This window comes from Lynx rufus, unplaced genomic scaffold (genome assembly GCF_022079265.1).
Source record: "Lynx rufus isolate CCGP_SWC_20201006 ecotype Redwood Valley unplaced genomic scaffold, mLynRuf1.p SCAF_8, whole genome shotgun sequence".
Lineage (NCBI taxonomy): Eukaryota > Metazoa > Chordata > Mammalia > Carnivora > Felidae > Lynx > Lynx rufus.
Genome location: NW_025814896.1, coordinates 8761724 through 8773793, shown reverse-complemented (window position 1 = coordinate 8773793; position 12070 = coordinate 8761724). Strand labels below are relative to the sequence as shown.

Below are 12070 nucleotides of genomic sequence, written 5' to 3'. Positions count from 1 at the left end.
TCTTCTCCCCACGGGTCCTGTCTCAACTATTCCATTACACCTTCTGAGAGCTGCATTAGCCTTAGAATATGATTTAGTGTCTCTGGGCTGCAGTTTTCTTCTCCACCAAATGTGGTGATGATGAAGAGGTGGAAGAGCAGGAGGAAGGCCTTAAAAGTTCTCATCACAAGGAAAAGAACTGTAACTATATGGAGTGATGGATGTTAACTAATCATCTTGCAACGTATGCCTACATCAAATCATTATGTTGTACGCCTTAGGCTTATACAAGGTTATATGTCAATCATATCTCAATAAAACTGGAAAGGAAGTATATATACTTATTAATTATGTAAATACCTATTTTTCTATAAGACTCTGGAGAATCAAATGAGACACATTACAGAGCTGTGAACCCAGAGTTTTGCAGGGGCGAGTGGGGAGGCCCGGCATTGTTCTAGGCACAGGAGACAGAGCTTGCGGGAAGCAAAACAAAGCGTTTGTCCCTTTTTATTTATTTATTTTTTTAATGCTTATTTATTTTTTAGAGAGAGAAAGAGACCGAGCACAAGTGGGGGGAGTGTCAGCGCAGAGCCTGACTCGGGGCTGGAACTCACGAACCAGGAGGTCGTGACCGGAGTGAGCCAAAGTCAGAGGCTTAACCGACTGAGCCACCCAGGCGCCCCAGCGTTTGCCCCCTTTTAGAGGGAGACAGACAAACACACAGACAACAGATAGTATGTCTGCCTCATATATTGATAGAGCTGACCCCTTCCTCACCCTTGAAACACTTTTTCCCTTGCTTTGGAACCCCACGTTCTATCGATTTCCACCACCGCCCCCTCTGGTCCTCACTGGAGGCTCCTTCTCAGAACCCTTGGCTGGTTCCTTCGCCTCTCCCTGACCTCCAGCCTTGGAAGCACCCAAGGCCCATTGCTGGTGCCCTGTGGTCTCTTTTCCTGTTCATTCCCTAGATGATTCCATCCACAGCCCAATGGCCCAAAAGGCCATCTAGATGTTGAGGGCTCCCAAACACATATTTGTTATTTATTTTGAGAGAATGAGATGGGGAGGGGCAGAGAGAGAGGAAGGGAGAACCCCAAGCAGGCTCTGCACGGTCAGCTCTCTCGGAGCTTGGACCCGTGAACCGCCAGCTCGGTACCGGAGCCCAAACCAAGAGTCAGACGCTTAACCAACTCAACCTCCCAGGTGCCCTTCCCCTCAACTCTGAAAATGTATTTCCGACTACCACTCCATCTCTGCATAGATGTCTGCCCACAGCAATGATCAGTAGATGCGCTCACAACAAACGCATACCGAAAGGAATAGTAAAACACGCAGCTTAGCTGCAGAGAGGTCCGGTGGGGAGGGAATTGAGATTTGGGTCTTCAGGCCAGTCCCTGGGATCTTGGCTCTCTTTCTTCATCTGCCAATGGGGATGCTAACCCCTTCCCTGCCTGCCTCATTGGACGGCTGGCTTGTCGGGGTCAAACCACAGGGGAGCTGGGTGTCTGACAACACAGGGCGGCTTTTATGACGACTCTGCCCCTCAACACTGAGTATCCCTCCACAAAGGGCTCTACTTTTTCGTGGGACTATTTTTTTTTTCATGTTTATTTCTGAGACAGAGCACGAGCAGGAGAGGGGCAGAGAGGGAGGGAGGGAGACCCAGAATCGGAAACAGGCTCCAGGCTCCGAGCCGTCAGCACAGAGCCCGACGCAGGGCTCGAACCCACAAACCGTGAGATCATGACCTGAGCCGAAGTCGGTTGCTGAACCGACTGAGCCACCCAGGCGCCCCACGTGGGACTGTCTTTGAGTATACCTGGGACTCTGGCCTCAGCGTCCCTGGCAGCACTTACAGGAGTCCTGACACCCAAGCTTCCACCCTTTGCTGAGAAGAGCATACGGGCTCCTTGTCCTGTTTTCTCCTCTTCCTTCCATCTCTCCCTCCGGGGTGAGTTAAGGGTCTAGTGGGCTATCTGTGTAGCTGGTTAGAGATTTCATTTTCTTTTGTTTTTGTGGTTTGCGTTTTGTTTTGTTTTGGTTTTTTGGTCTGAATCAGACTGTTAACGCCACTAAGGGCAGGCACTTGTCCAGACTCCCACCCAGCAGTGCCTCCTGCATTTATTTCTCTGCCTCGGGATGGATGGATGGTGCGGACCAGAGCACCAAAGTTTCAAAGAGATCCTCTGCCAACAGCAGAGCCAGCAGGCCGGGAGGCTAGCTGACAAGCGCTAACATTTATTGAATTCTTAATGTGTGCTTTTTCACTTTGTAACTCATTTAACCCCTCTAATGACCCTGTGAGGTAGGGTTTATATTTTTCCATTTATTAGACAAAGAACCCAGGCAGAGAGGGATTAAGCAGCTCTCCCAAGGCCCAGAGGCAATAAAACGGCAGCCTCCTTTCCTGTGTCGACACTGGCCAAGTCTTACCCCCACACCCTGCTGGTGCTTCCCCAGGACCTTGAACCAAGCCCAGCACATAGCAGATGCTCATTAAATACTGGACGGAAAAATAAGTAAATAAATAACTGCGTGCCAGGCACTTTACATCTATTATCATCACATCCTCCTAGTAACACAACGGCTACTTTTAGCCTTGCTTTAAATGCAGAGAGGTCAAACATGCATTCAACCCACAGAATGTGGCCAGCATTGTTTGCCACGGGCCTGGGACGCAACTACGAGGGAAGGGAGCTCTACGTGGACCGAGCTACCATTCCAGCAGAAGCGCAGACAATCACCTCTCTGTCACATCGATCTTTTCAGAAGTCACATTGATCTTTTCAGAAGTCAAATCTGATTACATCAGGGTCCTGCCTAAAACTCCCCATGTCTCTTAGAATAAAAACAAAATCCCTGATAATGCGGCAGGCGGGATTGGTGGGGGGACTTTATCCCACCAACACTGGGATGTGACTGGAAAGAAACGCAAGAAAAACTGACCCACTGAACTTCAAGTTAAGTGTTTCTTCCTTGAGAGATTCGCTCCTGAAAGGTGGCACCTGGTGCAACAAAGAAGACGTGGCAAACTGGAGGACACCGTTTACTTTCTCTCCCGTGTGGAGGGCGCGCTCAGAGACTCAGAGCTGTCACCGATAAGCCTACCTGGCCACTGGACTAGCCAAATCTCACCCCTTGAAGTTATCACTGCCTTTGCTCTAACAAGAGGAAACTGAGACTCAAGATGAGTAAGTAGCCCGCCTGAGGCCACCCAGCTGACAGTTGGTTCCCCAACCTTCCAGATGACACTGAGGCCAGCGGGCCATTTGAACCCTATGTCAAACCCCAGCTCTGTCACCAGCCGAAATCTCCTCTCTTCTAAAAATCTACACTGATGCACATTTCTCGACATCCTATTTCCTGAATGTTCACCAGTCAGCCATGAGTGAGTGTCTCTGGGGCAGGGTTGAAACATCCTCACCCAGCATTCCTCCCCACCCCCAATCCTGGAACAACAATATTTCACTTGGTTGCCCCGGGGCTAGCCCCTCCCACCTCAGTCCCTCCCTGGCATTCTTGATGTACCTGCTTACTCTTCCTCCAAGTCCTCCAAAGTCCCCAGTAGACTCCAGATCTCCTTTGAAGGTAGGGAAGAAAGGTCATGCAAATTCACGTCCCAAAGGCAATTAGCAGAGTGCTCTTTTGCACACAGCTGGGAGGCAATAAACATCTGTGAAATGAAAAATGTCCTAGGGACGCCTGGATGGCTCAGTAGGTTGAGGTTGAGTGTCTGACTCTTGATTTTGGCTCAGATCGTGATCCCTGGGTTGTGAGATCGAGCCCCACATCAGGCTCTAAGCTCAGCATGGAGCCTGGTTAAGATTCTGTCTCTCTCCCTCTGCCCCTCTTCCCCACTTGAACTGTGTCTCTCTCTCTAAAGTAATGGAAGGAAGGAAGGAAGGAAGGAAGGAAGGAAGGAAGGAAGGAAAAGAAAAAAATGTCCCAGAAAGAAAGAAAGAAAGAGAAAATGTCCTAGAAAGAAAGAAAAGAAAGAAAAGAAAAGAAAAGAAAAGAAAAGAAAAGAAAAGAAAAGAAAAGAAAGGAAAAAAAGAGAAAATGTCCTAGAATGGATCTCAACTTTCCATGCCTTCCTTTACATGGCCCCTCACAGCTAATCAGTTACTCAGTTTTACAGATCCTATCATCCAAGTAGCTCTCAAGTGCACCCTCTCCTTTCATATTCCTACCATCCTGTCTTTTCCTTCTGATCTGCATAATAATTTCATAACCGGGTCTCGAGTACCTGTCTTCTTCCCAGCCTAGTAAATTTTTCCTCAATACCACAAATAACCATCCTTCTGCTGCCCTGTACAAAATTCTCCAATTTACCCAAATAAGTCCGAGTTCCCTCTCTTAGGATGCAAAACTACACCATGGCCCCAGCCAACCTTTCAGCCAGATTCATTCCATAAACATTTATTGACCACTCCTTTGTCCCGGGCACTGGCTAGGTAGTAATTAAAGAGTGAGGTACAAAACAAATTGGATTGCTGTCCTCATGGAGTTTATATTTTCATAGGAGAAACAGACATTAAACAAATTAAAACAAACAAAAAATATATATATTAGCATATAATTATAGTAACTACCCTGAAGAGATAATCACTCAGGGGCTCAAAGAAGCATACATAAGGATATTCATTGCAGCCTTGTTTATAATCGTGACAAATAAGAAACAACCTACAAGTTCATCAAGAGAAAAATGACCACATAAACTATGATATATCCAAATTTGAGAATATAGACAGCAGTCAGAAAGAATGAAATAGTGCTATATATGCCCATGTGCTAAATCACCAAGACATGATGGAGTAAATAAATAAATGAAGCCACAAAAGGTATGCCATTCTTTGGTTTAAACACACACAATAGTATATTCTCTAAAGGAAATGCATATATATATATATATATATATAACATATGTATGTGTACGTTTGTATATTATATATAATATATACACGTGTTTATACTACACAGGGATCAGAAATATATAGGCTGATCATTTCACATTACATACAAATATCGAATCATTATATTGTACAACTGAAGCTAAGAGGTTATATGCCAATCATGTCTCAATATAAGAAAGAAATGTATATGCAAATGCATGAATAAAAGCTGGTTAATTCTCAAATACGGGCAACGATTCAGGACCCTTTACTGGCAGCTAAATATTTTAATCTTTTAACATGTAAAACACACTCATATTTGACCCAGATAAGTAAAAATTAGCTGCCTATTAGCATACAATTCCAAACTACATTAAATACTCTGAGAAATTAAAAATGGAGAATAAAATACTTAGTATTTTCATACACTGCTTTTTTTTTCCACATACTGCTTTTTTTTTTTTTTTTTTTTTTTTTTTAAAGGTTTATTACTCTTGGTCCTTGGGACAGCAGCACGGACCTTTCAACGTTTTTGTTTTTTTTTTTTTTTATTTTTGGGACAGAGAGAGACAGAGCATGAACGGGGGAGGGGCAGAGAGAGAGGGAGACACAGAATCGGAAACAGGCTCCAGGCTCCGAGCCATCCGCCCAGAGCCTGACGCGGGGCTCGAACTCACGGACCGCGAGATCGTGACCTGGCTGAAGTCGGACGCTTAACCGACTGCGCCACCCAGGCGCCCCTCCACATACTGCTTTTTAATGAACTATTCTCTACTAACCCTTCTCCTTGCTCTGTGCCCACTACCTGTCCCACCTTCATTTTGAATCTCCCCAAACCCACATGCCACATATGTCCAAAAATCAGTCTGTAGTCATCCTACCCATCCCCCATGGTCCTCTCCACATGCCACTATGCTCTTTGTTCGGTCACTCTCTTTGTTCAGTGCCTCCTTTATGACATTTGCTGGGTTATGCCCAGCCCCGGATGTTGTCTGAATGGACTACAGACTCCTCAACGGGAAGGCCGGTTTCCTCCAAATCACAGCACCCAGGAAAGTATCCCAATATTCAGCTGTTCAATTGAAGTAAATATGCTCCCTGGTTCTTCCATTCACTCATTCATTTACTGTCTCACTCAACAAATAGTAAGACCAACTGGGTACCAGGCACTGTTTTAGGTGCTGGGAATACAGCAGGAAAGCAAACCCGCCAAAATGCCGATCCTCACGGAGTTAACACTTAATGTTGTCGTGAATTAAACGATCAGCGCTATGGGGCACCTGGCTGGCTCAGTCAGTGGAGCACGGGACTCTTGATTTTGGGGTTGTGCTTTCAAGTCCCACACTGGGTATAGAGATTACTTAAAAATAAAATCTCAGGGCTCCTGGGTGGCTCAGTCGGTTAAGCATCTGACTCTTGATTTCAGCTCAGGTCATGATCTCATGATCTGTGGGATCGAGCCCCACATCGGGCTTGGCACCAACAGTAGTACAGAGCCTGCTTGGGGTTCTCTCTCTCTCTCTCTCTCTCTACTTCTCTCTGCACCCGCCTCCCTCAAAATAAATAAATAAACTTTAAAAATTTTTTAGTAAAATCTTTAGAAAAGAATTAAAGAATTAAAGGATTCGTGTTATGGAGACAGGGGGCGGGGAAAGGGGCCAGAGAGTCGAGGGAGCCGGTGAGGGTAATGTTGAACAGGCTAGTCCGGGAAGACTTCTCAGGTGGAGACATTTGAGTAAAGATCAGAAGGGGTGACAGTGGGAGCCACGTAGAGGCTCCCTCTGGGGAGAGAGCACTCCCAGCTGAGGGATCGGCATGCAAAGACCTTGAAGCGTTATGCCCCGTGGTTCAAGGAACAGCAAGGAAGCCGGCGTGATGTTGTGACTGGCATGGAGCACTAAGGGGACACAAGTCATAAAACGAGGGTGGACGAGATCCACACCATGTGGGGCATTGTGAGGACAGGACGTTACTCTGGATGAACCTGAGCGCCAGTGAATAGTATGAACAGAGGAATAATGATCTGACGGAGGTATTAAGAGTGTTATTAAACAAACTGATAAACCAAGAGTCCTCCTTTGCTGCAATCACTCAGATATTTACGCGTGTCCATATTTTCAGTACAACAGCACAACAACAACAACGATAATGGTAACAGTGAGAAGAGGTAAGACAAAGCGTAACAAAAAGGGAAAAATAAAACAATTTATTGAGCCCCTGCTATGTGCCAGAGTCTTAATTCCACACCTGACCTACCCGATCATAGTGTTTTCTCATTCTCCTGATAACCTGTAGACTTAAATTCATCTGGCAGATGAGGAGACCGTAGCCATTCGAGGTTAACTCACTTTCTGCCTTACTAACTTCTTTAACTTGCTTGAGATTCTACAACAAGAATGAAGTAGAATTCTAGCCCGAACAAATTCCAAAGCCCATGCTGACTCATGCCATTCTGTTCTGTACTAAGCGGTTGACTTTGGCCTCAGGAGACTAGAGAATAATAATAGTGACCATTGATTAAGTACTTCTTATGGGCCAAGTACATTATTTGCACCATTTCTGGATACCCAGGCAGAATTGGTACCCTCGTCACCCAGATTAGAAGCCACACCTCCGAGTGGTGAGACAGGTAGTGAGTTCTAGGGCTGAGCTCTTGAAACGGGTTTCCAGGTTCAAACCAAGACCCTGGGCTACCCAACTATTGCCTTTGCCGTCTCACTGGAGCTCCCTCCCCACCTCCACCCCTGGCCTTTTACAGACGGAGGTAAGAGTAATCACTGACAGGTGTATTTGGAGGAATAAATAAGTCCTCACTACTAAAATGCTTTGGGGGGAATTTGGCACATAGGGAGCGTTCAATTAGGACAGGCTGGTGTCACAAAGACCATTGCCCACGGCCACACAGGAGCTCACCCGCACTCAGAACCAGGTCTGTTCTCAACCACTGCACGGCCCTGCCAGGGTACTTATTCTGGGCGGGAGAAGAGAAGCAAGAGTGTTTCTATGATGTGAGACAGACAGAGCTGGCCCCGAGTCTGTCCACTCCAGAACCTGAGCAGCTCTTGACCACCAGAACGACTCCTCAGTGTAGACAAAGCAAGTGGAAGTCTTTGAAGAAAGATACCTCAATCCGAGTGATCCTCGCGGAAGCTGGGAGATGCCTACCTGCCTTTCAGGGTTCTTTGGACACCTTCTCCAAACTGGAGGTCAAGCGAGACCGGAGAGGCACCTAAAGAAGAGGGTCAGAGGTGAGTGGCTCCAGGGAAGCGTGCCAGGTGGCTGAGCCCCTGTCTCCCGACCACAGCTCTCCAGCCACACCCTCAAACAGGATGCTGGGGTTTGGGGAAAATACTGGAGAGGAGATTAAGGTTAGAGCCACGCCCCTGGGAGGTATAGAGTGACCAAGAAATCAGGAGTCTACACTGAAGATTAGCCGTCTGCCTTGGTCCTCCGTAGTGCGGTGGACCCAAAGCCAGCTACCCCACTATTTCACTCACAGCCAATGGGCTTCTTCGGCTCAGCAGCTCCCAAAAACGAACATGCAGATTTTCTCAGAAACCGGAACTGAATCAAACACGGTCCTCAGAGCCAGCGTAGACCCAAACCCTGGCTCCCAGCTCAGCTGCTGGGAAACCTCAGCCTGCTGACTCGACTTGCCTGCCTCACCTGTACAATGGGAAGAACATCGCCGCCCGCTGCACGGGGCCCGCTCTGGAAGGTTACAGGAGCTAATCACAACCAAACCTTAAAACGGTGCCTGGCACACGGCCATCAGCTCAGTAAACATCAGCCAAAATGACCTTAGTCATTATTGTCTCCGAACGTCTCCGTTCTAAAACAGCCCGTCCGCTTAACGAATCCCTTTGGCTTCTTTGACAACTTAAAAAAAAAAAAAAAAATTGTGGTTAGCACATTTTGTTGACGTATTTTTACAAATACCAAGCCTGCCCGTCCTCTTAAAAATATTTTAAGAGATTATATTTTGTCCCCACTCGCTTTGAGGAACTGCTTCGGAGCCACTGAGTGGGCCAAAAACAGCAAGAAAGCAAAGGAGGATAATAAAACCTCTTTCCTGAACTTTTTCCAGAAAAACAAAAAACAAAAAAAAAGAATTTCAAGATTCAGATTCTGGGCTTTTAAGGACCATCTTGCTAAGTATTTTCTTATCAAGTTCCTTCTTGTTTTCTCCCCTCCCCCCCCCCATAAACACGACAGTAATGAGATAGTTTCTTCTTTCTCCCTGCCTCCAAAAAAAAAAAAAAAAAAATCTGTCCCATAAATTTCTCCCAAACCCACGCAACCGAATTTTCTACAAGGATTTGTAAGAAACCGAGAACGCTCTGAACAGAAACGAACCGCTCCTGAAGCAGTTCTCATTTGAAGTCAACAAATAAGCACAACGTGTCCCCAAGGAAACAAAGTAGAATTTGGACGATAAAATGGCTCTGCCCCTAATCCCCGGTTCCCCCGTGCTGCAAGGCTGCACTCGCAGGAAACACATATGCCATCAGAAGTCTCTGCTAGTTTCCACCAGTATTTCTGCATCAGCCCGCTCAGCCGTACGGACCCAAGTAAGACACCCAGCTTTAAAAAAAAAAAAAAAAAGGAAAAAGAAAAAGAAAAAAAAATTGGTAAAGGAAAAGAAGAGCTCGCTGACCTGATCATTTCTACCTTCCTCGGGTGGGTAGACAGAGACCAGAAGAAATGCGGGCGCCCCTCCCCCGCCAGAACCGGGCTTCCCGTCTGGGTGGAAACTATCTCATTACCACATTTTCAACAAGTAGACCCGGTTTCCTCGTGTAATCAGAGTTAGTCTGTGGTTGTTTGGCAGTCTGTGCATGCCATGTTTTTAGAGCTATAGAAAATGTGTATTTATTTATTTTGTGATGGCTGCGACCATATGACAAACAGAAGCCAGCCTTAGCCAGTGATTTATAAGAGCTCGGGGAAGCAGTGCCTTTAAGCATTTTAATAGAGGCGCTCTCATCCTTTGTAAGTGGAAGTGTAAATTGGTACAGTCCTTTTGTAAACAACTCCGCGAGGCAAGTCAAGGGCCTGACAAATGTTCATACATTTGGGTGCAGCAAGAACATTCCTGGAATCAGTCCTAAGGAAATAGTCCTAATAGAGGACAAGGGGGCTGCGAACAAAGATGTTCATGGCAACGAGATTTACTAGAAGGGGAAGGAAAATACACACATACTCCCTCCCCGTATATGGGGAAACACGCGAATAAAGAAAGGGTTCGTCTTCCAAGTTATCCCCGCTCTTGCCCACGGCCATTTCAAAATTTAAAAGCTGCGAAAATATGCCACTGGGAAATAGTTATAATAGCAAGTGGAAAAATCAGGACGCAAGAATCACATTTTTAATAAAATAGAAGTCTTCTTATTAGTAAGCAAAAAAGGGAGATACAGGTATATGTAAAATTGTTTCAATTGGTTTTCTTATCAGGGACGTTTTAGTATGGACTGGGTATTATGTGATACCAGGAACTTACAGTTAATTCACTAACTGTGATAAAGACATAGTAGGTTATTTGAAAAAAATGCACGTATTTTTTAGAGATATACACCGAAACATACAGGAGGAGAATGACGTGTTAGAATTTATAATACTTAAGCAAATTTTTAAAACAGGAGAATCGAAGCAATGTGCTTAAAATTGCAAAACGGGGTGAGGGCTATGGGGGGGGGATTCATTTTACTATCCTCTCTACCTTTACATGCATTGCAAAATTTTTATTAACAATTTTTAAGGAGGGGAGCTCACTCTGTTGAGCATCTGACTTCAGCTCAGGTCATGATCTCACAGTTCGTGGGTTCGAGCCCTTCCTCAGGCTCTGTGCTGACAGCTCAGAGCCTGGAGTCTGCTTCGGATTCTGTGTGTCTCTCTCTGTCTCTCCTCCCCTCACACTCTGTGTCTCTCTCTCTCTCTCAAAATAAATATGTCAGCATTAAAAAAAATGTCTTTTAAAAAAAATGTAAGGGGTTGTTTTTTGATAACAGAATATGTAGGACCTTTTTTTCTTACCTCCAATTTTTCTGAAATGATTTTTCTATAAAAACAGGAAGAGTTGGCAGTCCCACAGAGACGTTTTTATTGCTGTGTAATAGTGGTGAATCCCCAGAATGCTGTGGTATGCCTGTGTAACTTCACTGAACTCATAAATGGCCCAAATCCTCTCTCTGGGGTAGCACCCTGCCATCTAAGACCATGCTGTAAATGTGATCGGCTGATAAAAAGCCCAGCTGCCACGGACCATTTTAAAGGTTAGGAACCATCTAAACACACACACACACACACACACACACACACACACACACACACCACTTCTTGCCTCTTCAGTGCTAAGTGGGAACAGACTGGTTTTACTTCCAAAGTTGCATGCAATAATCATGTAAGCATCAAACAGCACGGAGTTCAACATGCCACCAAGCTGACTCAGAAGGAAGGTTCCACATTCCTTAATTAGCAGCATCAGAAAAGTAGCACTTCCTGCACTGGAGTTTCCCATTTCATCCAGCTACTCATGGGCTCAACCCACCCCACAGGTTCTCACAGAGGAGTGCCATGAAGTCTGGAAACAGAGACAGTGTTCTTTAATTTATCTTAATAATTCCCTTTGTTCCTCTTTATTCTGCTTTGTTTTACTCGTCACACTCTTCATCCTCTTGTATGCTGATTTTTGCAGATTGAAAGTGGCCGTGATAGCATCATGTATGTCCTTTGTCTCTAGACTTCACGGACACGCTAGAGATACTGAGATCACAGTTGGGAACAGAATACGTGAACACTTCACCGACTTGAAGATACAGTCCTCTTGGTTATTAATAGCCAAAAAGATTCAAAGTACTGGACCAGAAGCTTCTTTTTTAGTACCAATTACTTAAATTAAGTTTCTGATTTGTATTAAAGTTCTCTGGCACAACTCAGGCAGGACGCAAGTGCATGAGGAAGATTTCCAAACAAGATTACACGGTTTTCCAATGTGATATATTTGATCATCTTTGAAAAGGCAGGGGCAACACAATTGCAACCTTAATTGAAATGTCAAATTCTCATTGGATTTAACCACTGTAACAATTATTTATCGTGAACTTCAGAGGTTTTGGAGAAATGTACAATAGCCCTAAGCAGGTGACTGACAGATTTGACAGATGCTTAAAAAAAATACTATTTGGGGAAAAAAA

The 12070-nt window shown here is 45.2% G+C and overlaps 1 protein-coding gene across 5 annotated transcripts in view; it reads right to left on the bottom strand.

Moving 5' to 3' along the window:
* ZNF217 (zinc finger protein 217) overlaps positions 1 to 9613 on the bottom strand; it is a 36632-nt gene extending 27019 nt beyond the window's left edge. For 2 of the 5 annotated variants that reach the window (XM_047067464.1, XM_047067468.1), the window contains exons 1-2: positions 8544 to 9099; positions 8043 to 8106 (exon numbers count right to left, since the gene is read on the bottom strand). The gene's annotated coding sequence lies outside the window, so the exon portion shown is untranslated. Of the gene's footprint in view, positions 1 to 3513; positions 3641 to 8042; positions 8107 to 8543; positions 9100 to 9534 lie in introns of those variants that run through there. The other 3 variants (XM_047067465.1, XM_047067467.1, XM_047067466.1) reach the window with 3 other exon arrangements.
* Positions 9614 to 12070: the final 2457 nt, after the last annotated feature.